This window comes from Suncus etruscus, chromosome 12 (assembly GCF_024139225.1).
Source record: "Suncus etruscus isolate mSunEtr1 chromosome 12, mSunEtr1.pri.cur, whole genome shotgun sequence".
In the NCBI taxonomy this organism is placed as follows: Eukaryota; Metazoa; Chordata; class Mammalia; order Eulipotyphla; family Soricidae; genus Suncus; species Suncus etruscus.
In genome coordinates this window covers 88,554,651-88,580,248 of record NC_064859.1, presented here as the reverse complement: position 1 = coordinate 88,580,248, position 25,598 = coordinate 88,554,651, and the positions used below count along the sequence as shown (strand labels likewise).

The window sequence follows — 25,598 nt, the reverse complement described above, 5'->3', positions numbered from 1 at the left end:
GAAACCTTCAGTTTTGTGGATTTTTGGGGGGGGAGAAAAGCTGGGGGACCACGTGGTGCTGGAGGTGGAACTTGGAGCTCCTACTTGTGGTCTAGTCATTTGAGTCATCCTCTTGGACCCTGTAGTGGAAACCCAATTGAGCTCCCCAAAAGACAGAACTGTGCAGCCCCTAGGCCTTCTTTTCTGTGGGTCTCCAAGTCACACACACACACACACACACACACACACACACACACACACACACACACACACACACACACACACACACACACCAAGCCCTCCCCTCAATGCCCAGACTGTCTTGATGCCAGCTGAGCTCCGCCTCTGCCCACGTGCGTACACAGCTGCAGGGCCATCTCTTTTCTCAATAAAAGTTCATCTCTCTCCAGTTGGGTGTCTGGAGCAGAGCCAGCCAACACCCCGTTACTCTCCTCATCCATTCTTTCTCATCACTGCCACTATGTCCCAGGCTTGCAACAACTTGCAGCGACCAACCTCCCTGCCTGAGTCCTTCTGCCCCTTGCAGAGGCTGTGGGTGGAGTATATGATGTGGGGACATTTCCTTGTGCCCTACACTCTTCCCTCAACCTCCAGTATGGTGAACTCTTGGCTGCCCACCCCCTCAAGTCTCAGTCATGTCTCACTAGTTCATCAGGAACAGCTTAGCCTGGAAAGCAGGAAGGAAAGCAGAGTTTAGGCCTGAACATAGGAGGAAGATAGCCCAAAGAGTCCTGTGGAGTCTTGCACCCTAGGGGGCTGCCTGCAGGGAGCCTTGGCCCTAATCTACCCTTACCCTGGGAAGCAGCCTATCTCTCCCCATGCTGGTGGTGTCCAGAGCCAGCAAGGGAATTTCGCTGCATGCCACAAGCTGCTGCTGACTGTGTGCTCCAGAAGAGGCCATTCCAGGGAGTTAAGAGAGTTTTAAATTTGTTTTTAAATATTATAATGCAATTCATCTAAGTTCTGCATGTGTGTTCAGATCAGGCAGAATATATCAGTCAGGCTCCAGCCTCCCTCAGCTCAGCCTGCACTCCCAAATGAGGAGAGATATAACTCTCTGAGGTACCTGTTTGGGCATGGCTATAAAGGGGACTGATTCAGGAACATCTTGGAAGTGGCCTGGAAGGAAGGCTGGTGTTTGGGGCTCTGGCAGGTCAAGAATCACAGTGCCGGGCCCGGAGAGATAGCACAGTGGCATTTGCCTTGCAAGCAGCCGATCCAGGACCAAAGGTGGTTGGTTCGAATCTCGGTGTCCCATATGGTCTCCTGTGCCTGCCAGGAGCTATTTCTGAGCAGACAGCCAGGAGTAACCCTTGAGCAACGCCGGGTGTGGCCCAAAAACCAAAAAAAAAAAAAAAAAAAAAAAAAAAAGAATCACAGTGCTATTGTGGTCAGGGTGTCCTCAATAACAATGACCTGGGAGTCATTTCACCTCCTCATGAGGGCGGACGTGCCCGACCAGGTGCCAGGCATCTGTGCCATGAGAAAGCAGAAGTGTGGGAGGCAAGTGCCTGCTGACTGCTGTTCTGGGACTCCCCATCTCGAAGACTTCCTGTAGGACATGTTTGGATCTTGACTGGAATTTGGGACCAGATGCTGCTGAAGTGACTTGAGAAGTGAACCCTGGAACGGATATAAAACCTCGAAAGAGGTCCCTGTTTCACCTACAGCAGTCAGATGTCACTTTAAGAAATGACTTTGGGGCCTGGAGTGATAGCACGGCGGCATTTGCCTTGCAAGCAGCTGATCCAGGACCAAAGGTGGTTGGTTTGAATCCCGGTGTCCCATATGGTCCCCCGTGCCTGCTAGGAGCTATTTCTGAGCAGACAGCCAGGAGTCACCCCTGAGCAACGCCGGGTGTGGCCCAAAAACCAAAAAAAAAAAAAAAAAAAAAAAGAAAAAAAAAGAAATGACTTTGGTTCTAAGAAAAGTTCTGGAATAGACATGACAGCTTGGTGACACCAGTAATTAATTCCAGTGTAGACTGCACTGAAGTGGCTTCTTTAATGTTGAGTCTGAGATGGAACGAGGGTCTCTGGCTTTGTACGGAGACAGAGACACTCAGAGCACAACTACCAGCTCTTCTGGGGTTGCTTCGAAAGCATACTGCTGCAACCCAGTCTTAACCCCATTGCCGGACACAGATCAATAACTCTAGGTCACTTGTCATTTGGGGCTTATCTAAGTGGGAGATGAGGAGGGGAGCTGTAAGGAGGTTGTCTAGCTGCTCTAAAGCATGCAGGGTCAACCTGAAATCTCTGTTCTTTGCTTTGGGGCCAAACCCAGAGACACTCAGGGGTTACTCCTGGCTCTTTGCTCAGACATTATTTCAAGTAGGCTCAGGGATCATATTGGATGCTGGGGATTGAAACTGGGTCTGCCATGTGCAAGGCCAATGCCCTACCCGCTGTGCTAAGGACAGACTCCCAGGGAGTCTGGGAAGCACTTATGGCAATTCTCAGCCATTCAGGCTGGTTAGATGTGGAGGATGAGAATGAAATGTATTTCTGGTCCCCTAGTACCAGGAACCAGTGGGGCCACTCTAGCAGTGCTCACAGGCTCAGCACCTTCAAAGGAACAGACTGAGATACAAAGTCCACCTGTCCCAGAGGCCGAAACCCCAATTCAACACCCTGCATTTGGCTTATGGGGGAGACTCACATCCCATATTCTGTGCCCTGCAGACAGAGCTCAGTTCTTCCCACCTGCTTCTAATTCGCAGTGAGTGAGGGCTGGGGCGGGAGCCCGCAGTGACCTGGGCTCTCCTGAACAGGTTTAGAAGCAGATGCTGAGGACGGGGCACAGGTGGGCTCCACAGGCAGCGATGGGGCCAGACTGGGCAGCCGGCGGGGGCAGTCCTGGTACTAGCTAGTTTGGTTGGGGGGTAGCAGGGAGCATCTGGAGGTGAGCATTGCAGGACTCCCCGGCTTCCAGCTTGCTACTTATTGCCTTGAAAAATATCCCACACAATCGAAAAACTATTTGCCTCGCCCTTCCTTCCCCCCTAAAAACGCTGGAATTCATCAGGAGGTACGGGTCGCGCCGTGTGAACAATTCACTTTCGCTGAGTACCATATGGCCGCGGGTAGGAGAATGCTAACACGCTTCCACAGTACAGCTGGGCTAGGCCCTTTATTCGCCGTGCAGATGGCTCTAATTGACATCCCTCCTAAAACAGGTCTCCGGCATTCCGGCAGGATCATTAGAGTAATTAGTTATTAAATACCATCGCCACTTCAGAAGGGGGTCGGGGCCTTGGCCACTTTCCACGGGGATGGAACTGACAGGTCCCAGAGAGGAATGGGCAGGAGAGGGCCATGGGAAGGAGGTGCCTGCACCTCCTCAGTGGCAGGGCCGGTGGGGGACAAAGATATCACTCATTGTAGTGACAATCTGGGACCCAGAATTCTCAGGCAGAGTCCAAGGCCTGGGCTCACCTACTCTGTAGGCTCAGTGTGTTCATCTAGCAAACGGGCACAGTGACATCCCCTTCTGATGCCTTTGATGGAGTGGTGAGGTGTAAATGAATATAGGCGATGAGACTCTTCATGCTCCCCTATATGGCATCCACTCATTTCTTTGGATGGGACATGCTGTAGGCACTCCAGAGCTCTGAATGCTGAAGCTGTGACAGGTTAAGTCTTTGCCATGTCTTGCCCAAAGTCCAGACTGCATTGCTGGTCACCAGGCTGGTCTGAGGGGGAGCAGGTGGAGGTCAGCCTGGTCTCTGGGAGTCGAAGTTACAGCAGAAAATGGGTCCAAGTTGGAGGCTTCGATAAGACACCACACCCCAATCTCCGAAGACAGGTCGCAGAAAATAGCTCATGTCCTGGTTTGCCTTCATGCCTATGCTGTGTGTCCACACAGCTGGGTGTCTACACTAAGCTTCAGCTTGGGGAGTGTGTGTGTGTGTGTGGGGAAATTGGAGAAAAAACATTGTTTTCTTTTCTGGGGGTGCAGATATCATTGAAGGCTCAATATTCCTTTCTACTCCCTGAGGCTGTGCACAGAGTGGTGGGAACCTGGGGTTTCATGTGTGATTTCACTGAGTAAGAGCCCAAGTACTTCATTCATTTTCAAACACACAAGACTGCCTGTGTCTGCATGCTATCCCGATGCGGGGCTCTGGGCATCTCTCTGTGTTCCCCTTTAAGTTGCTGAGCTGCCAAAGCGAGCACACAGATTTTAAAGTAAAATTCTTCAATCACTGCAATGTACTCAGGCCCCAGATCATGTTAGGGGGTCCTGGCATGAACATCGGAGAGAAGTTCTTGACAAGTTACACCTGGGTATGGGCAGAGCCTGTGGGGACCACATGGGTAGCAGAAGTTCTGAGCACTCCCTCTTTCCCAGGAGTCACTGTAACCCAGTTTTCTTGAGACCTGACCCCCACCCCCTCCATATCATGACCTACCCTGGCCTCTTGGGTGGGGCATACATATGTCATCGTGGTGGGGGCGACTACATGTGCCCCAGGAGGGCCTCAAAAGAAGCAAGCACCATCTCCAAAGGGTACGACAGATTTAGGAAATAACATGCCGTTTTAGCTCTTTCTCCATTGATCCCGGGTTAATAGCATGACATTATTAGTTTAATTTCACAATCTAATCAAGTTTCCTGCCTTATTGATCGAAGGACTTGGAGTAACTGTAATTCTATGGGGCTGAAAAGTTAAGTCTTGGTTGAGTGCATACATCCAGGCTGCTCTCGAGCTCGAGGATGTATGTTGAAGCCCCAGATGTTGGTCCCCCAGATGGGGTCACTTGTCTATGAGTCCATTGGCTAGTCCCCCTTCCTTCTTCCTGCTACAAACCACACAGTCCATAGGGGCTATGAAATAGCGTGGGAAACAGGCCAGCCTAGGGCATGGGACCTTGCCTGGCTGAGGCTGCAGCCCAAATCTGCCCCACGCTGCAGGGTGCCTCGCCCGCCTGGCCGCCTCATTGTGAAACACCCTCAGTCAGCATGGCCCCATCTGTGCGATGGAATCTTTTTTTTTTTTTTTGTCACTTTTTCAAATCAGAATAGAAACAATTTTTAGTCTATAATTATCATTTCTTTTCTCAACAGACAAATGTTTCCTTTTAAATGGTAGGGCGGAAAAAGCAAAGAACAACATTTTAAACCCCAAAGAAAGACTAAAATTAATTCCCTCTTTAAGAAAAATAAAATACAACAGCTCGAGGAAGCCAGGTTTTTCTAGTCTCTAAAGAACCCCCACTGCAATGATGACTTCCTCATCACAGCCTAGGTCTACTTTTGAAAGGTAATTGACTCTCTGAGGGATGGGGGTGAGAACAGGTATACCCAGGTACCTGATGGGATAGCCAAGCTTCTCCCAGATGCAGACAGGTCCAAGTCCCATGTCTGAGCACACTTGGGAAGAGTGAGACCAGAAGCCTTTGACACAGGGAGCCAACTCAGGGAACAGTCATGGAGTGGATCAAAGTTGGGTCGACCAATTGTCCCATGTCTCCTCTTAGATTTGCGAGTGTTACTACTTGTCCAAGAGTGTATGGAAACATGTGCTTTGTGATTCTAATGCTTGGAACCAATCCTGCTGCTTTTGCATTGGAGTCCAGACTACTGGTTAAGATAATAAACCAAAAACCAGGAGAGGGTTCCATGGCCAAAGTGTCCATCTTACAAGAGTGAGTTTGTGTCCAACCGCAGGGGACACCAAATGTGTGTGAGCACCTTAAGGAAAAGGACACCATTGGGCTGAAGTGACAGCACAGTGGTGGGGCATTTGTCTTGCATGTGACCAACCTGGGATGGATGGAATGGATCCAGGTACAATCCCTGGCATCCCATATGGTCTTCCGAGCCTGCCAGGAGTAATTTTTTTAGCACAGAGCCAGGAATAACTCCTGAGTGCTGCCAGGTGTGACCCAAAGACAAAAGTAAAAAAAAAAAAAAAAGGAAAGGGCACCATGTCTGAGGAGCAGCACCCCTAAAACCAGTGCCAGCACCAGGGTTATGAGTCTGACATTGCAGCCAGCCTTTGTGCGACCACCTTGAAAAGAGAGTGATCCCTCAATGAGCAGTGAGAGAAAAGGGTGTGATGCGGATGAGCACAAGTGCAAAAAGCACAATTCAAGTGTGCGACCTTCTGTGAGCTATTGATGAGCTTGTGAGCACCACAAATTAAATTTGGTCGCCCAAATCAAGTGGGACTGAACCCCCCCCCCCACCCAGTCACTGCAACATCCACCACAGAGGAAGGGCATGGAGGGGGAAAGAAAGAAAACCAGTCCTGCTTCACTGGTCTCCACGGGTAGTGACCCCTTTGACAGCTGCAGCTGGAGAGCAATAGATGGACATACACAGCTGGCCTGAGGCCTTGAGGGCCACCTAGATGTGGGTGTCAGAGCTTATGACTGCCTGGCCACAGGAACCGTTCTGTGGGAAGTGGGGAGCTCAGGGAACCCTGAAAAAGGAGGACACACTGTGTGCTCAGAGGGAAAGGCAGGAAGTACAGTTGTGAGTGTTCATTTTAGGCTGGAAATAGGGTTGCAGGAGGAATTTACCAGGAGTGAATGGATGTTAATAGGGTTCAGTTCCAGGGGATGAGTGATAGCACAGTAGCAGGGTGTTTGCCTTGCAGGCAATCGACCTGGGACAGACCCGGGTTCGATTCTCGGCATCCCATACAGTTCCCCGAGTCATTCAGGAGCAATTTCTGAGTGCAGAGCCATGAGTAACCCCGGAGCACTACCAGGTGTAGTCCCAAAATAAAAATAAAAAAATAGGGTTCATTTCCTCGGGCATGTTCCTCGGTCCCAGAAACCCTCCTCACTGCTGCTGAACACAATGAGCAGGTCTAATACAAGTGGCCATTTCTGTTTATCCATTCCTTCACTCACTCATTCATTCATTCATTCATTTATTTTCCAGTATCTTTTCCAGCTCTAAGTCAGGGTGACGGACAGGTTATTTCATCATGGAGTATGATTACACTTCCTCAGATAAACTCCTGAGTCTCACCCACAAAGTTTGACTGCCTGTAGAAGAAAGGGGAGAGGAAACTCTGGGGCAGGGCCACACAGATCCCCCACAGTTCCCCACCAACCACTGCACACAGACCCCTTACAAACTCACCTACACCCCGCTACTCCTACCCACCAACCCCTGCACCAGGCCGGCCAGAGCCAAGGTAGCTGGTCCAAGCACAGCAGCTCAGACACTGCAGGGGACTGTCCTTCAGGGTCTGGTCAGAGTCATTGGGTTGAGGCTACTGGAGATGAAGAGGACATTGAGGAAGAGGGTTTCTAAAGGTCATGGGATCTGAGGCTTGGCACATGTTTTGGGCTTTGGTTTCTGAACCAGTAGAGACATTCAACAATGCACCCCTATGCCCACCTTCCCAGACTAAACCTGACTGCCTTCTGCAAGGCTGAACTCATGCACCACCTCCCTGGGAATGCCCACTGTAAAATCACCCCACGTGCCATATTTCCAACCCGAGTCCAAATCAGGGTCAAGCATGAAATAATCCAAACCAGGCTGAGGGTGAAACTCATAGTCTGACAGTCTTCTACCTTATGGAGAGCTAGCTGCCTACCAGAACTGCCATTTTTATTGAGTACAGAGACCATCTCTGGGTTGGGCAGTAAGGATAAATAGCTCTGACTATCCTGAGCCGGTCCCACCCAAATTTACAAGTAAGACTATCTTTGTTTTGGAATAAATCCAAGTTGTAAACAGACATACAAGGGAACCGGGGATGATCCTTGTTTTAGGTAAAATAAGATGTAACCGAACAGCTCACAGTGCCCTGCCCTCACAGGCATCCATTCGGCTATGCCTGAGGACTACCTTCCAGAACCTTCCATACCATGAGCCACCCACCTTTTCTCATGCTGGGCTCCCACACATGTCAAGTCTCAGTCTCCTTGACCCAACTTTTACCTTCTGACCTTTGCAAGCTCCTTCTCAAGGAAGTGGAGGCGGAAGCTTGTGTGCTTCTGTGGAATGTTCTTGTCTTTCCAAGATGACCAGAAGCCCAGCAGAACTCTCCATGACTCATAGGCCATGGCCAAGCCTCGCCAGAGAGGCAGCTGGGTGATGGGAGATGCAGCTGCCCCTGTCCCAAGAGACTCAGTGCACAAGAGGCAGGCTTGTAGCCCGGACACAGAATCCCTATAGTGACCGCCAACAGGTGGAAAAAAGCACACCTGATAGCTTACTAATAATAGCTGGTGGACTGGGCCCTGCAGGCTCCCTTTCTGCTGGGGCAGAAGCTATTTGGTCACTGAGTTTAGAGATGGGAGGCCAGGGGCTGGAGCAATAGTACTGTGGGTAAGGCATTTACTTTGCACCAGGCCAACCTGGGTTTGATCCTAATCCCTCGAGCCTGCCAGGAGTGATTTCTGAGAGCAGAGCCAAAAGTAACCCCTGAGTGCTGCCAGGTATTAACTTTACCCCCAAATAAAATAAAATAAAATAGAGATATGAGGCCAGTCCTGATAGGATGCTACCTACCTTGCAGACAGCTAAAGACCAGGAATCCAGGCGGGGTCCATATGCGGTACCTCCCATTTGGCTTCCCCACCCCAGATTGGAGGGCTCTGTGCCCTCTCTGAGGGTCATGCAGGAGCAGATAGAAGACAGGACAGGCACAGATGCCAGCTGCACTGGGTACATTTCTTCTTGGCCAAGGGACCCGGGCACACAGACATTCATTTTCCTTGTACCGAGGCACTGACAGCAGCAAAGAGAAATGTCACGATTCAAAGCTCCATGGAGTAGGAGGAAGCAAGAAGAAAGAAATTCTCTGGGCCAGGCCCCAGAAGTTTCCTTGTCCCTCCTGTGGGGCAGGCTCAGGGGCAGGCAGTGGGCACAGGAACAAAGGAGAAGCTTTCCTCTCCTGGGCCCGGACCTCCTTTCTCCAGCCTCTGTGCTGGCGCCTCTGCTTTCCTTCTCTTTCCCATGTGTCTAGACAGGGGGGAAAACAGCTCCGGGCTCCTGGAGTCCACCGCCTGCTGGGCCAGTTCTGGGGCTGCACTGAGGGTGCTTGGCTGGCACAAGGAGGGGGGAGGTCAGACAAACAAACCTGCTAACTCATAGGCCCAGGGTAGATTCCAACTGGCTTGAGTGCCAGCCAGCATTGGGGAGAACACTGCGTTCCCCTTCTAGACCCTTTGGCTGGGAGGGTTCCTAGGAAAGATGGACTGATGGGCAACTCTTCAAATAAGATCCCTCTTAGCAAGGCGAGTGCCATCCCGCCTTGTGGAACGGGCACTTGGCTCAGAAGCAAGAACAGACTCTTGTTCTGTTTATTTTGGACCTTCTTTCTACCAACAGGGCTATTTGCCCCTGCAGAGCCGGGCAGGAACTTTGACTTGGAAACACAGATTTTCTTAGGGGTGTCTCGGGAGAGATGCAATGTGGTACAAGCAGAAGCAGAAACAAACTCCCACTGAGAAGGAGACAGGCTGCTTATACTTCTGGGAGTCCCCTCTGCCTTCCACCCGTCCCCCACGGAAGGCCGCAAACACGCCTTAGTTCTCCTCCCTCACGCCGCCAAGATCATGTTGCTGAAATGCGATGCCTGCGGCTGACCAGGATCGCTGCAGCCCTGGTACATGGGCCCCCTGGGGCCACTGATTCTTAGCTGTAAATGTCCTGCACTGAGACACTTGTTATTTTGGATTTGCCTCTCCCGGGTACCTTGCAAGGGAAGGCGTCCGTCTTTCTCACTCCCACCCCTACCTCTTTATGAATTTTAGGCAGCTCTGGCATGGAGGCGATGCCAATGGGGCAGATGAGGAGCTGAGCACTGGGCAGAGTGCTTTACTATTCTCTAGCCCAGCCTTAAGCCATCTGCCCACTCACATGGCCCATGTCCTGGGGAGCAGGCTCGCTCTCAGGCGGAGAGACAAGTTCAGCGTCGCACAGAGACATGCTGTGGCCATCAAGGAAGGCTCCTGGGATGCATAGGTCTCCCCGCATCATGTCTCTTTGCGACAGAAGTACTTACCGCAAGCACGCTTCCTACTTCCCCTTGGCTAATGGTAACAGGAACTGGAGAACCGGTGCCAAGCCCAAGCGGTCCAAACAGCAAAAGAATCACTTGGCCGAGAAGCCTGCTGTACTGAGGCTCTGCTGGGGACAAGGTCGGCCTACAGGCTTGGCCTATAAATCACTGCTACTGCCTCAGCTCATTGGTGCCTGCAGAGATGAACTAAGCAAGACGCTGGCACGTTGTCCCAGTTCCTGTCCTGTGCCCTGCACACAGTAGGTGTTTAGCCTGGGTGGACAGAGCCTCCTCTAGGGGACTAGTCTTTGCACCATGCAAGGCCAGCAGGTATATCTGAGTTAGACAGGTCTTCGGTGTTTGGTGGGGGCAGTGGATTCTGTATGCCTAGGTGGAGAAGAGCAGCATGACAGCCACTCATTCAATTATGTTGTAGGGAGATAATACTAATATTTTGGGGTTTTCTTTATGAGCCCTCACATTCTTGGTTTTCCTTATCAGTTTTGGCATGGAACTTGTGTTAGCATTTAGGTCCTTGGCTTAGGGAGAAGGCAGAGAGGCCCTGGGAAAGGATGTTCTCCTTCAGGGCTGGGGGGGGTCTCATGGGAAACAGAGGGCCCATGTGTGGAGGCCTGACCATGGGCACTGTCACCCACTTATGTCCATGCAGCATGTCTTCTGGGTTCAGAGTTTGATCAGAGTTGGGGCTGGGAGAGGAAGGAGAATGGGGTGGGTGGGAATGGGGGTAGAGAGAGACTTCTTCCTTCTCCTGACCTGTGACCTTGACCATGTGAGGGGCATCCATAGGCACCCATATGCATTGCCCCAGAGACAGCTGCACCCCTGTTGGGGTGTCATGCCCTTGGAAACTGAGAACAGTCCCTCCAGAAGGGCTGAGCTGCTGTTGGAAAGGGAGGGATACAGGACAAACTTTGAGGGTTAGCAAAATACTCTGCACATGGAAGGCCCAGGATCCATTCCTGGTACCATATGGTCCCTTGAGCACTTTCAGGAATGATCTTGGGCACAGAGCTGGGAGGAGATCTTGAGCACTGCTGGGACTCATGGTACCCCAAAAAGAAAGATAGAAGGAGTTTCCATAGGAGAAAAGCATTAGAGGAGACTTAGAAAGTATGAGGGAGTAGGGCAGCCCCTCCCCTTGTCTATATCACCTTTGAGTGCCAACATGGTTAGACGCTTGGTCTTACAGGGTTCCTTCCTCCCAGCATGGAATGGTCCCTTCCCCATCTGGCCAGCGACCAAACCCAGGTCAGCTCCGTGCCAGGACAAGTGCCCTACCTGCCATATCATCTTTCCAGCTTTCTTAAATTCACACAGTTCCTAAGTGGATTCAAACACAGATTCATCAGATCCAAAGCCAGTTTCTCCATCTCTATGACACATAGGGAGGAAGTGAGGGACAGGCTTGGCTCAAAATCAAAAGACAGAATTGGGGGGGGGGGTGTTAGAGAGGAGGTTGAGGGGCGCAGCTTCTAGGTCTGGGGGTGGGCTTGACACTCAGTGACAGTAAAGGCAGTAGGTGAGTTTGACCTTGTGAAGTCTGAGCCTGGGCTCATCTGTGGACAGTGACACAGTGTACCTGGAAACTCCCATGAGGCACCTCTGGATGTGCCTGCAGAAGCCCCTCCCCTTCCTACTGCAAGAGGATCCCACTTGGGAGACTTGTGCTCAGAACCCTTCCCAGGGGTCTCTCTGGTTTGTCCCCAGGTGGTTCCTTGACTTAGTAGGGAAGAGGGACAGAGGCACAGAGACTGCCCAATCCTGCAACCTGATTTTCTTCCTCTGCACTGTTGGTCCCCCAGACTTAACAACCCAAAACTCACAGCCCTAGAGCCTGGTCTTCAGTAAACGTGGACACAAATCCAATTCTATGTGCAGACCCAGTGACAAGCATTAAAGCCTGGATCTCGGTTTATGGTAATGTAACATTTCCGGCACTCATACTTGGGATCTCATTAGTATGAGGGAGGGTCCCTTCGCTAAACTACTGGAAGACCTATACTGCGGGCGGGCATTGTCCTAAGAAGAAAGGAAAAAGCATGAGGGAACCTTTCCTGTTACAATACAGGAGCTGGTTATCCCCCACCCAAACGGGAAGCTGGGGAACCAGCTGCTCTGGACTCAGAGCGCCTGAGTCATAGCAAGGATTTGGCCTTTACCTCCAGCAAGGAGGGAGGGGAGACCCCAGGGACTCTACACAGCAGAGGAGGTGTGCGCCCTTCACCCTGCACCCACCAGCCCCCACCAGCTCAAAAATGTATTTGTTTATGCTGATTTATGTGAGTTTATGCTGGTCACAATGAAACATTCCTGCAGGCTCAATTTTTTTCCTGCCCTCCCACTGCATAGATCAGGAAACTGAGGTCCTTGGAGACACAGACATATATCCGGGACACCAGGCAGCTCCAGCCCCCAATCCTGACAAAATGAGCATGACACACACACATACCACTGCTTTGTACCCCATTTACAGAGGAACCCATGCCTGCAGCAGCCCCCCTTAGCCTTAATCCAGGATACCAATTGGGGGATACCAATAGGATATTTATAACACCCACAACCCACCAACCTCCCCTAGCAGGAAGTTGGAGCTGGCTGGACCAAGTGTCCTGGTGCAGAGGCTCCTATAAACACAAAGAGAATATAGCACAGGCCAGTTTTGCGTGTTCTCTCTCTCTCTCTCATCTCCTCTCCTCTCTCTCTCTCTCCTCCTCATCTCTCTCTCTCACTCTCTCTCTCTCTCTCTCCTCTCTCTCTCTCTCTCTCTCTCTCTCTCTCTGTTGCACCTCAGAGCCCCACGGGTGGTGCTGCTTTCCCAGAAGCCACGATGCTGGGCTCACCCACCAGGCTCCTCTAGGTGCCTAAATACACCTGAGATCAAACGCCAAGTGTGGTTCTGGGGGAACCACAGCTCTGCGGCTGTGTCTCAGGGTTTTATACCCACACACTTCTGGCAGCTGGTCGGCTCTGAGGGCTGGTGAAAGGAGGGATATCTCAGGTGGGTCAGAGCTAGGACAGCCAGATTGGGGGCTCGGGTTAGTGTGCAGCTGTGAGGTGAGAGCCTGGCAGCCTTCCTGGACACCCTGTGTTGGGGAGCCAGCACCCAGAGGCTGGCGCTACAGAGATGCAAGAAGGGGAAGAGCTGGGAGGAGATAGATGGAGAAGCACATGTGACTTTGGGGGGCCGGCAAGGTGGCGCTAGAGGTTAAGGTGTCTCTGCCTTGCAAGCACTAGCCAAGGAAAGATCGCGACTGCGGTTCGATCCCCCCAAGCCAGGGGCAATTTCTGAGCGCTTAGCCAGGAGTAACCCCTGAGCATCAAATGGGTGTGGCCCGAAAAGCAAAAACAAAACAAAACAAAAAATACATGTGACTTTGGGAGAGCTGAACCTTCCTCAGATGCCGGGGGCTGGAGGTGGGTTTTTCCAGCCACGAAGAGAGTGAAACAAATGCCCAAATGAGGGCCAGGGCTGGGGAATGCATATTCTCGTCCTTTAGGAGGGAGGGGTCTCCCTATGTGTGATCCTGAGGCTCTCCCCCTCCTCCAAACACCTCACTCACTAGAGTCCGCCGGGTGGGTCCTGACTCTTTCATCTTTAGTTCCGAGTAAGAAAACATGAGTCATGGGTTAAATCCCTGAAAATGCGAAGCCAATCGTGAAGGATCAGCCTTGGGCTCCTTCATACTGGGCTTTCTGGGAGTAGCTAGAAATGGGGTGCTGCTGAGGTCCTGCACAGACACATCACAAATTTGCGTGTCATCCTTGCACAGGAGCCATGCTAATCTTCTCTGTATCGTTCCAATTTTAGTATATGTGCTTCCGAAGCGAGCACTCAGGCCCATTTTTATTAACAAGATGATTAAGGCCCAGAGGTGGAGAATGATGGAGGGCAAGAGAGACATGTTGGAGCCTGGCCCAGGTGGCTCAAAGAGTAGAAGCACAGGCTTTCCACGGGGAGCCCCAGCATCCCAAAGAGTACTCTGAGCCCTGTCAGGAGTGTTCTCTGAGAGCAGAGCCAGAAGTAAGCCCTGAGCTCCACCCGGTGCACCTCCCAACATAATAAAACAAAACTAAAACAAGCAAAAACACTGGCCCTGTGGTTCTCACCACAAACTGCACCAGGTTCAAGAAAGAGAGGCTGAGATTTGAGCCGTGAAACAGCTCATAGGGCTGGGCAGGTGCAGGGAGCAGACAGTTCAGGTCCCAGGACTGAGTCCCAGCCTGGAGTCCAGCCACCTGGCATGAATTCTGGACATACGAACACGAAGAACAAGACACAGAGACAAGGCTGCACTTTGAAGATACTGAAGAAGCTAAGAAAGGGCTGATCACTACGGCTCAGACAGAATGATTGGCTTCTCGGAAAACTTTTCTGTCTGATTGCTGACGTTTCTCAGAAGCAAAGAAGCAGCAGATGGCAGGTCCATGGGCCTCACAAATGTTCCTTATTCCTTCTCTCACCTTGTCTCAGAGCTCCCCCAGACCCCTTCTCTTCTTGACAGGATCTGGTAGTTTGGGGGACTAGGGTCATAGCACAGTGGGGAAGGCGCTAACCTTGTACAAGGCCAATCTGGATTTGATCTTTAGAACCCAGTATGGTCTCCTGAGACTGCCGGGAATAATTTCTGAGCACAGAGCCAGGAGTAACTCCTGAGCATTGCCAGTGTTACCTAAAATCTCTTTCTCTCTCTCTCTCTCTGTCTCTGTCTCTCTCTGTCTCTCTCTCTCTCTCGCTCTATTTCTCTCTCTCTCTCTCTCTCTCTCTCTCTCTCTCTCTCTCTCTCTCTCTCTCTCTCTCTCTCTCTCTCTCTCTCTCTCTCTCTCTCTCTCTCTCTCTCTCTCTCTCTCTCTCTCTCTCTCTCTCTCTCCCCAGAAGCAACTCCCTGGCTCAGCCCTGCTCTCTGTGATGGGGTGCCCTGTAGTTAAGGGTCCATATCCACACACATCCACCACCCAATCTATTCTGCCTCCCTGCCCTGAAACCCTAGTCCTCAGCACTGTCTGTGGGGAAAAGAGCTGACCACCCCCCGGGGCTGCCTACCAGAGCAAAATCCTGGGCTTTGAAGAGATTCCGTCCCCTAAGTCCTCCCCAGCCTCCCAAGAGCCAGACCAAGGCCAGGCCCAAGTCCTGACGGCTTTGATGGTTGGCCTTCCAGAAGTCAGCTGTTTATAGCCTGGGTTCTCTGCCCCGTAGAGACAGGTATAGTCCTGGATGGGACTATATTGTCTGGCTAGGCCCCAGACAACTCTGTATTCAGGCATAGTCTTATCTATGTGTGTCTACGCTTGCATATGTGTGTAGATGTGCTTATGCATGTGCTGTGTCAAGATGGGTATGTTTTATGTCTATATGTCATGCATATATATGGGGAAAACATAGCCATCAGGAGTGGGAGGATGAGGGGGCTGAGGTTGGGGACAGAGATTCAGTGCAAGGGAGTGCTGAGCTGGGGTCCTTTGCCTGAGCTGTAACAATTTTGAGAAGTGACTGCAGCTACCCAAGATGTGGTAGCTGAGTGTCTCATAGCCCGTTCCTGGGTGCCTCTTGGGCACTGAGTTAGTGCTTCGGTGGCAGGAAACGAGGATGCCCAGGAGAAACCTCAGAGTGTAGGGTTGAGAGACTGGACGGGTCAGCATGAATCCACCGAGGAGAAAACTCCTGGGGCTGGGCTGATTCTGTGTGGGTGAAGTGGGCAGGTCAGAGCCTTCCAGAGCAGGAAGGCAGATGGATGGAGCTCTCTTCTGGGACCCTATGTCTGGAGTACAGTACTGATGGCTAACTTAGCCATCAGGATTTGCTGACAATAGACGAATGGGGCACCCTGCAGTGGTCAGGGATGGTGTCGGAGCTGTTTTCTTCCAGTTCTGCAGACAGAGGGGCCAGGAATGAAGCCACAGGCTGTGCTTGGACCCCTACTGGCTGCCTCAGCAGTGAAGCCAAGTGAGCACTTGTTAGGATGGGCTAGATGAGGGGGGGTATGGAGACCCCTGCAGGGGCGTCAAAGGCAATTCGGAGAAAAACCATCTGCCAAGCGTCCTGCAGGGCCGCGGCAGCCTGCCTACCCCAAACTGAGCTCCTGGAGCATTTAAGGGCGCTTTGATCTGGGGGCACTGGCGGCTCCAAGGCCCCTCCTGCTGTTCTCCTCAGCCTTGTGGGCTCTGAGAACTGGAAAAGTGGGAAGCCCAGTGCACCGATCACTGGCTGAGAAACTGGCGATCGCATTGGCTGTTCCTCAGAGGCTCCCCAAGTCCGCTCCCTGGCAGCATAATTACAGGCGCCTCCCTCCTTACAAACCCTTCCTACGCACGGGCAATAAAGGAACACAATTTCTGGCTGTCCAAATTACAAGCGACCATAATGCACAAAAGCAATAAACACAGGTTCTAACAGCAATCAGATACCACTTATTGTAAACAATGGTTTTTGTGATTTATTGCGTTGGAAGCAGGTTTAGCATAACTCCTTGGAAGATTTGGTTATTCTAGTTTCCAAGCAGAGTTGCGGCAGCCTGCTGACGTCAGATTAAAAAATATATAAAATTGTTTGAGCGTACAGGAAAAAAATGTATAAATAGGGCCAACGTGGTGGTAAAATAATAATAGGAAAATTGGGTGTGCTATGGGCTGGGTTGGAAACCTCCCACTAAGAGGTTTGGGGGTTTTCGTGAGTGTCCTTTGCCAAAGCCCATGCATCCCACACTAGGCTCATTCACGCGTTGTGGGTGCCAAGCTCCTCCCATCCTCCCACCGTGCTCTTGTCCACTGAGTAAAGAGGGGGAGGAAGAGGCGACAAGTAACCAGAGTGGGCAACCGTGACAGTCTGGATTAACACATCAAGCCATGCGCTTCCGGCTTGCCTGCCTCAGCGCTGGGACTCAGACACAGGCAGAGCACAGAAATGACAAGTTTACATGGTGCCATGTGTCACACAGTCACTATGATGGCCAAAAGGAAGCCCTCAGTTCCGGCATAGTGGGTCGCTTCATGCCCAGAACAGGCCTGGCCCACCCTCATGGTACATGCTACAGTTAGGGCTCAGAACAGAAGCCATGAGGAGAGGCAGGAGTTTTCAGCTTGGTAGGGAGGCCTCCCAAATCTTACACTGGGCACTTCAGGGGGCTCTGAAGGAAAGTACCCCTACTTTTAGCCCAAGAGCTCTTCTTGCATTCAGTCTAGATGGGTGCTTCCTTTAGTCTGGAGAGATAGCACAGGTGGGTAGGGCGTTTGCCTTCAAAGCAGCCGATCCAGGACGGATGGTGTTTCAAATACCAGCATCCTATAGGGTCTTCTGTGCCTGCCAGGAGCAATTTCTGAGTGCAGAGCCAAGAGTAATCCCCGAGTGTGCTGCCAGAAAGTGACCCCAAAACAAAAAAAATAGATTTGGGGGCTTCCTCTCTTAAAAATAAATGGATCAGAAAGTTCATTCTCCACTTGGAGGCCTGCCCTCCTGCTCTCTGCTTCACCTTCTCTGTTTGAATTCAGATTTCACCCTGACTTTTCAAATGACAGTGGCAGGAAAGAACTCACTTCAGGACCAGGTGGTGGGACAATCTCGGAGAAGCAGCAAACCTCGAAGGAGGGTGGAAATGTGGCCCCCTTCTGGGAACCTCTGACATCGATCACCAAGGCTAAGTGATGGTTTGTTCCACCCAGGCATTCCTCCATGATCCAGGTTACATACACAGAACTTGGCCCAAAGGAACACTGAGGCCTTGAGCCATGTCACTTGGGGAGGTTAGTTACCCCGTGGCATGGAAGGAAACAGCAGAATCATTCATTCCCGGGATCTCCAGGGACTGTCAAGAGGCGTCCTTCAACAATGCCTCTTGATATAGAAGGAGTGTATGAGTGTGCATATATGTTTTCACATACATGTACACATGACCGTCTGCATGTGAGTACAGATACGCGTACTCACACCTGGTCCTGTCCACTGCTTCCTGCCAGCCCTGGGAGTGAAGCATGGAGCAGACAGCAGAGAAATCCCCGAGCTCTCCAGATCACGATAAGGCAAATAGACTTGTTAGCACCGCTGGGTCCTGTGAGACTAGCCGTGATGGCTGGTTGGAGGAGAGTATCAGGGCATCGCCGCTCAGGTGGAAGAAGGCATCAGAGGCTAATGTACATCATCTCCTGGGGTTCTGGGCACACCCGCAGCAGTTCAGAATGGACTTGGCTGCTATGGCCCCCGAATCTACACAGGAGACCTTTGTAGAGAGATGGAAGCCTCCCTTCTACCTTCTACCTTCTACCTGATACAGCTCCCCTTGAAGCATAAGCACAATCCCACCTTGCAGTCCTTCCTCTTGTGTCCTGTGCTGGCTGTGAAGGAACCACCCACTGGAAGGACAGCAGCAAACTGTAGTGTCCAGCCATGACATAGGAAGTCACTGACCTGTGGGGGACCCAGAGGGCAGCTGTTCTTATTCCGAAACTGAACTCAAACAGAAACATGAAAAGAGGAAGCAGAAGTGGGGAAGTAGTAATAGGGCCTCTGAGTAATCCATTCTGTTTTCTGGGCAAAGACGAACAGGCCGCAAATCACAACAAGGACAGAACAAAACCCATCAGGTCACTTGACCAGGAATGAAACTGAATCAGAGATGACCAGTAAACGTCTATATGGAATGTAAAGCGAGTTGTGCCTATCACCGATCATACCAACGATGCCATGTTAGCAACTGTGTCAGCAACCATTGTGTATGTGAGAAGGGAAGCAGTTCCTGAGAAATGCTGCAGCCGCTCTCTAGCCCAGAAAAATGCCCTGTGAACCAGTGGTGCTAGAAGGATCAACCTGTTTGTGGTGAGAGTCTGGCGCATCAGCACCTGTGATAAAATGGGGTTGCCTCCCTTAGATTCCTCGGTGGCCCCAGTTTTCCGGTTATATTTCTGGAACAAAACCACACACACCACCGCAAAAGCTCTAAACCAGTGGAGTGTTCTCTGTCGGGCATGGATCTGATGTTCCAACCCAGCAAACAGGAATTCCAGAAAAACCCGAGCATGTCTCAGTGGGACAGAGCAAAGCAGGACAAAGATTGGCAGGTCGGGTGTGGCTCTAATGAGCTCATCATCCCGATTTCTGAACCCCGCAGCACAACTGTGTGTGTGTGTGTGTGTGTGTGTGTGTGTGTGTGTGATAGGGTGGGGTGGGTGGAGAGCTGCGGCTAGAGAAAACCCACCCAATGCTTCCACTTTGGAGAGACTTGTCCTGCCTCCTTTCAAGGCACCTCAACCCTTTGCTCTGTCCTGCATGGTATGGGCATGGCATGGCAGCCGTTTCCTCCTTCCTCTCAGGGAGGTCTTGGCTTTTGAACTAGGGAGTTCTGTGAAGTGTCATCCCATATCTGTCACCCATGGGTGTGATCCCATGTGGCTGCTGATCTCCCAAACATTCCTGTATACACAGATTCATGGACACATATGCACATGCTCAAAGGACACATATCGCACATGTACACGTCCCACAAATACATGTATTACATACTCAAATGTGCATATACATTTACACACTCGCACACAACCAAAGAGGGGCACACGCACACACCACAGATGAACACACACACACACACACACACACACACACACAACCTCCATGGGCCAGAATCACCAGTAGGGATGGTTTGTTTGTTTATTTATTTATTTATTTGTTTGTTTGCTTTTGGTCACAGCCGGTGGTGCTCAGGGTTTACTCCTGGTTCTGTGCTCAAAACTTACTCCTGGCAGGCTTAGGAGACCATATGAGATGCCTGAGATTGAACCTGCATGGGCCGGATGCAAAGCAAACTGGTTTACCCACTGTGCTGTCACTCCAGCATGGGTCTGTTTATTTTATTCTATTCAATGCTAAGTGCTCAAACCCCCTAGCCCCCCCAAGATCTGGACTCAGGACCTGCATATAAATATGGAGTTTGCCTATCTCAAATGTGCCAGAGCCAGTAGCTGAGTTCTACAGGGGGCCCTGGCTGTTTGCCTCTCCCTGGTAGTATCTGTATGTGTTGAATTGCCCCTTTGTCTCTTCACCTCCGAGTAGTCCTATTGGCTCAGGCCTTTCCACTGGTGACCCGGGAGATGAGCTCAGGGGCAGGTGCTGGTCCATACACCATAGTGTCAAGGAAAAAGGAATCTGGACTTTACCTGCCAGGTAACAAGTTAGAAGCTCAAGAAAGAGGTCTGGATGTTACTGCCCTGCAGCCTCTGATCCCCACTATCCAACCCCCAAACCAGAAGCCATCAGGGCACCCAGGCTGGGCTTCCTGAGCACAGCCACCCGGGCCAACGAATCAACATTCACAGAAAATACTTGGCAATAACAATTTTTTGGGTGCAAATCCATCTGGGCCAAGCCGTTAAGCTGCCCTAAATCCCCCACTAGATATCCTCCCCCCAGGGTAATGATCTGATGTCACTGGAGGCCCTTCAGGCATGAAAAGTCATAGATTACCAGCCCACATCTGCCAGACCTTGGGTCTGGGCTACTTGCTGCTCCTTGAAGCAGCTGGGAGCTTCTCAGCATCATGAATACTAACATTTAGCTATTCCCAATAAACTGGAAGCTGTTCTGCTCAAACTACCATTGGGGTTGGAATAGCTGCCCAGCCAGAGAAAGACCTAAAAGGCCCTGCTAGTATTGAACATGGAGCCTGGGGACTAGCCCAGTTGGCATGTGGGGGCGGGAGGGGGGTCAGACAAACTCAGGGACTCCCTGCCAGGGCCCCAAAGAAGGAGGATGTGGGACACTGGCCCAGAAACTCCAACAGAGTCTGCAGCTAAAGTAGGTGGTGGCTAGACACACCTCGGTATCCACCGTGGCCCTGGACTACACTTTCTGGGAAGGGTCCCAAACTTTCTGAACATGGGGTATTATTCCTCAGTTTACCCGCACCTCCGAGGCTAGAATAGCCTTTCTGTCGGCCCTACAGATGCTGTTGTTTGCTTGCTTGGGGGCACAACTGGTAGTACTCAAAAGCCACTCCTGGCCCCCTGAGAACAAATTCTAGGTCTTGAAGGCCTTCAGCTCCACCTGACTCTCTTCTTTTCTCTTGGACCCTGTTTTCTCCTGGGGGTGTGGGTAACTGTGTGATGGTCTCAGCTGGGACTATCATCTCAGGAAGGAATGGAGAAGAGATCATCTTCGGGATATAAATCAAATAGGATTTTTCAGTTGAAAGGTCTTTAAAAGAAATTAATTGACTTGTGCTGGCCACAATACATAGATAAGCCAGGTCCATCAGGAATAATAAAAAACCAGTTCATAAAATTTAGCCGTTGAAAACCCTGTTGAGTCACTGGGGTGGGGTAGAGGGCCGGCTGGTGGCTGTGGTCATAGGGTTGAAACACGATGGTCGGTGTGGTGTGTGGGGGGCACTGGTGTGGGGCTGTGTTGAGGCTATTTGGGGCCCCCCAGTTCTCAGGGCTGAGACTCTCTCAGACCTGTTCCCAGCAGCACTGAGCATGTATCTGCATGGAAGAGGAGGCGTCAGGATGATTTCTGAATTCTAGACTTCATTTTTATTTTCCACTGGAACAAGTTTCTAGAAAAATCTTTTCCCTCCCTTTTATTGACTGTGAATGAGCTGAAGGGCGAGGGCAGGGTGGCGTTTCTTCCAGAGAGACAGCTTAGCTCTTCTCTCGAATTGCCTTGGCCTGTGGTTAGGAGTAAGGCATGAACTAGACAGAAAGCAGGGGTGGGAGGTGTCTGCCTTGCTCGTGGCCAACTGGGTTTGAACCCCGACACCCTGAGCCTTGGCAGGAGTGATCCCTGAATGCAGAGCTAGGAGTGAGCCCTGAGCTCTACTGGGTGTGGCTTTCAATACAAACCCAAAAAGCCACAGCAGGCAGGGAGGAGGAAAGGGAACCCCATTTCCTGCTGCTGTCTTGGCCGGGGCTGTCCAAGCATGCTCTGTCTGGTGGCTATCATTCCTCATTATCCTCATAGAACACAGAGGTAGCAAGGCCCTGGGTCCCCACCAGGCACAGTCCTCAAGCACCCCCAGAAGTCACATCCTGATCTTCTCCTGCTTGACTGTGGGGTAATGGAGTCATGCAGCAGCTGACAAGTGACTCATGAGGCACTCATGGACTTTCTACTAGGAGGCATCAGGGGCTGAATTGGGTCCTCCCTCTGCTAAAACCAGAAAAAAAAAAAAAAGGCACCCTGTGGGATGACCCTGACAGGTTCCCTCTTTCCCCCAACTACCTGCTGATCTCAGAGCATCCCAGCCTCCCCTGGGGCATCACCTGACACTCCCAGAGCAGCACTGGAGAGCTTGCCTTGATCTGTCCCACCCCTTTTTTGCCCTTCTTGCCTCTTTGGTAGCAACCTCGTGTGCACAAGCCCTTCCAGGCCACTCTCCACGCTGAACCACCAGCATTATGGTGAGTCAACCACTGGATGAGCCAATCAGATCTCCAATGTGTAGATTATTAGCATCTCAACATGGGAATTCTGCTCCTTCCTCACAGGAAGGTGTCTGGAGGGGAATTAGGCTTAAAGTCATAAAGTTTAGATAAAACTATAGGAGGGCAAGAGGTGCCCACAATGAAAAGACACCAGACAGCTTGCCCTTGTGGTTTTGGGAGAATCTAGCATCCCTTGCAGGGGTCCTCAAACTTTTTAAATAGGGGGCCATTTCACTGTCCCTCAGACCACTGGAGGGTTTGACTATAGTAAAAACAAAACTTATGAACGAATTATTGTGTGTGTGTGTGTGTGTGTGTGTGTGTTTTGGGTCACACCCGGCAGTGCTCAGGGGTTATTCCTGGCTCCACGCTCAGAAATTGCTCCTGGCAGGCACGGGGGACCATATGGGATGCCGGGATTTGAACCGATGACCTCCTGCATGAAAGGCAAATGCCTTACCTCCATACTATCTCTCCGGCCCCTTATGAACGAATTCTTATGCACACTGCATATATCTTATTTTGCAATGAAGAAACAAAACAGATACAAATACAATATGTGGCCCGCGGGCCATAGATTGAGGACCACTGCTAGAGGAACCACACTGGCCTCTTGTCCTGGGCTTCCAGTCTCCAGACCCAATAGAAACAAAATTTTTGTGGTGTAAGTCCCAGGTCTGGGGTCTCACAATGTGAGTACTGAAGCACTGTGCCCATAAAACAGTGCTCATCCCATTGGGCTCACCCTCTTTTATAGCAAAGGGAACAAAGCACGGGGAGGGAAAGTGATTAGCCCGGTGTGACACAGTAAGGGACAGAACCAGCAGGGGAAGCAATAAGGAGGCCAAACTGAGCTCTACGTGCAGTACTCTCAGAAAGTGCTTTCCCTGTGGCACTGGCACTGACAACATGAATGTCCACCAAGACTGGGAGGGGCCCGAGGGTGAAGCCAGCAGCACAAAACAGTGTACCCTCACCCCAATACACACTCTCTGGATCTGTCTATAAGTGGTTCTACAAGGAGCCCCCTGGACAGGGGCTCAAGAAGTAGATGCAGGTTGCAGGTTTGAGAGCCTAACATGGGTGCAGTCATGGGGCAGGACAGAAAAGGCAATGCCAGTGCTCATGTGCTCCTGCTCAGAGAATCACCCTGAAAACACAACTGGTGTATCCACTGTTGGGAAGGGAAGGAAAGGACAGAATGGCTATGAGAGCGGGCTCTGAATGGATGGGAAAAGAAACTACACCCAGGCTGAACTGGGGTCTGACATGGGCCTCATGCCTCACATCCCTTCCCATCTACCCACAAACCATCCTCATCATCCATCCACTGCCCATCAACCATCCACCCACCATCCATCATCCATTCAACCATCCACCCATCCACCCACCATCTATCCACCATATATAATCCATTCATCAACTCACTGCATCCATTCACCACCTGAGGGCATTGGGGGAAGGGATACCCCACAACCACCCATGAACCACTTATCATTCATCTACCCATCACCCATCCACCTATCATCCAACCATGTACCATTCCTCCATCCACCTACCTATCCATTCATCCACCATCCATGCACCATTTTGTCATCCACATATCCATCCACTCATCCATCCATCCTTCCACCCTCCATATTTTCAGAAGAATATCCAGTGCTCAGCACACACTATAGGGGAGAATCTCATATTCTGGGGGGAGGATATATTGCATATCCTAAAGGAAGTGATACTAAGGGACTAACCTGTCAGAGACATTGGCAATCACAGGACACTGGGTTTTAGTGCTCATCAGTATCTGGGCCACAGTCTCTCCATTTGCGAAGGGACTCAGAGGCAAAAGATGAAGGATCACAGAAGATGGCAGGCCTCAGAGATGAGAAGCCCTCAGAGACAGTGTCCAACAGAGCAACACAAGCAAAGACTAAGCATTTGACAGGAGGGAAGAGGGAACAATCATAGGTACCCCAGGGGAGATCAAGGCAGAAAGGCTTCCGGAGCTGATTAACTGTCTCTGAGCAGTGGGCCAGGGCAGCTGTGGGAGGCGGTGATCAGGACCATCCATAACGGTGGGACTATCCATATGGTGAGGCTGGGCCTGGAATTCACCTCCTGCTGGGACTTCAGGCCACAGACTGGAACTCTAGGGACCTGGCACCCTGCACTGCTTCTCCTTGGGAGCTCCGAGACCCATCTGAATGTTGCTGCATGCATGGAAAACCTGATAATATCCAACCACACTCTCATCCCAGTAGCAATCCCTTCTGGATTTGAGTGGCCATAAGAGTCCCAGGAACTGCCCCAAGACCAAGGCCACCCCCGGGGACACACAGACTCTTGCTGAGGCTGGGACAAGATCTGAGGCAGGTCCTTTCCCACCCTGGGGAGCACTGGGGTGACCATCCCCACATATTTCACTGGATTACCATTCTTTGGGTGCTTAGAGACCCCTCTTTGGGAGACTGCCAAGAGTGAACTGCCACCATGAACACTGACTGAGCTGACTCCGATGAAACTTTAACTGACTGCTTAAGAATTATATCACCCCCCCCACTACCCTTCTTCAGGGGCTAGAGGTGCTGTGCAGAGGGAGGCCTCACCCAACACGTGGACTTTATGTTTTATATTTTATTAAATCAACAAAATAGAAATAAAATAAATAGAATTATGGTGCCTCAGAGGGTCAAGCTTATAGGAACTTCGGTGATGTCTTTGTTGGTTCTCTTGTCAGATGGGACCATGGAGCAGAGACAAATAATGGGAGTGAGGACAGGATTGGGTACAGGCAAGGGGAGATGGGACCTTGCCTTCTGCCCAGACTTGCCTTATGGGATCTCCCAAATGCAATATTCTTCAACTCTGAGCTACCATCACCTCCTGCCCCCCTTATTTATGTATACATCTTTATTATCTTGATAAAGGGCCTGACAGGGATATTTGGACACAGCACACACATTCTCCAGTTAGTTTCCCTCTAATTTATATGCTTATGATTAAGGAAAAATATGCAATTATAGGTAACAGAATGGAGGAAAGAAATCTGTTTTCCTAAATAGGGTCATGCTCAAGAGACCTGATTCCTGCTAGAGTTTTAGTGCCCAAGCTGGGAGTGGCCGGCAAACCAGACAGGGCCTGGCCCCAGCCTACCCTGCGTGGGCTGTGTCTGCTCTGCTTGCAGTCGCATCTTTCTGCA

The 25,598-nt window shown here is 51.1% G+C and overlaps 1 protein-coding gene and 1 pseudogene across 1 annotated transcript in view; both read right to left on the bottom strand.

Moving 5' to 3' along the window:
* The window catches only part of KLHL29 (kelch like family member 29), a 257,953-nt gene that overhangs the window by 125,670 nt on the left and 106,685 nt on the right, over positions 1–25,598 (bottom strand). The window lies entirely within an intron of this gene.
* LOC126025198 (uncharacterized) lies at positions 13,733–13,832 on the bottom strand (annotated as a pseudogene).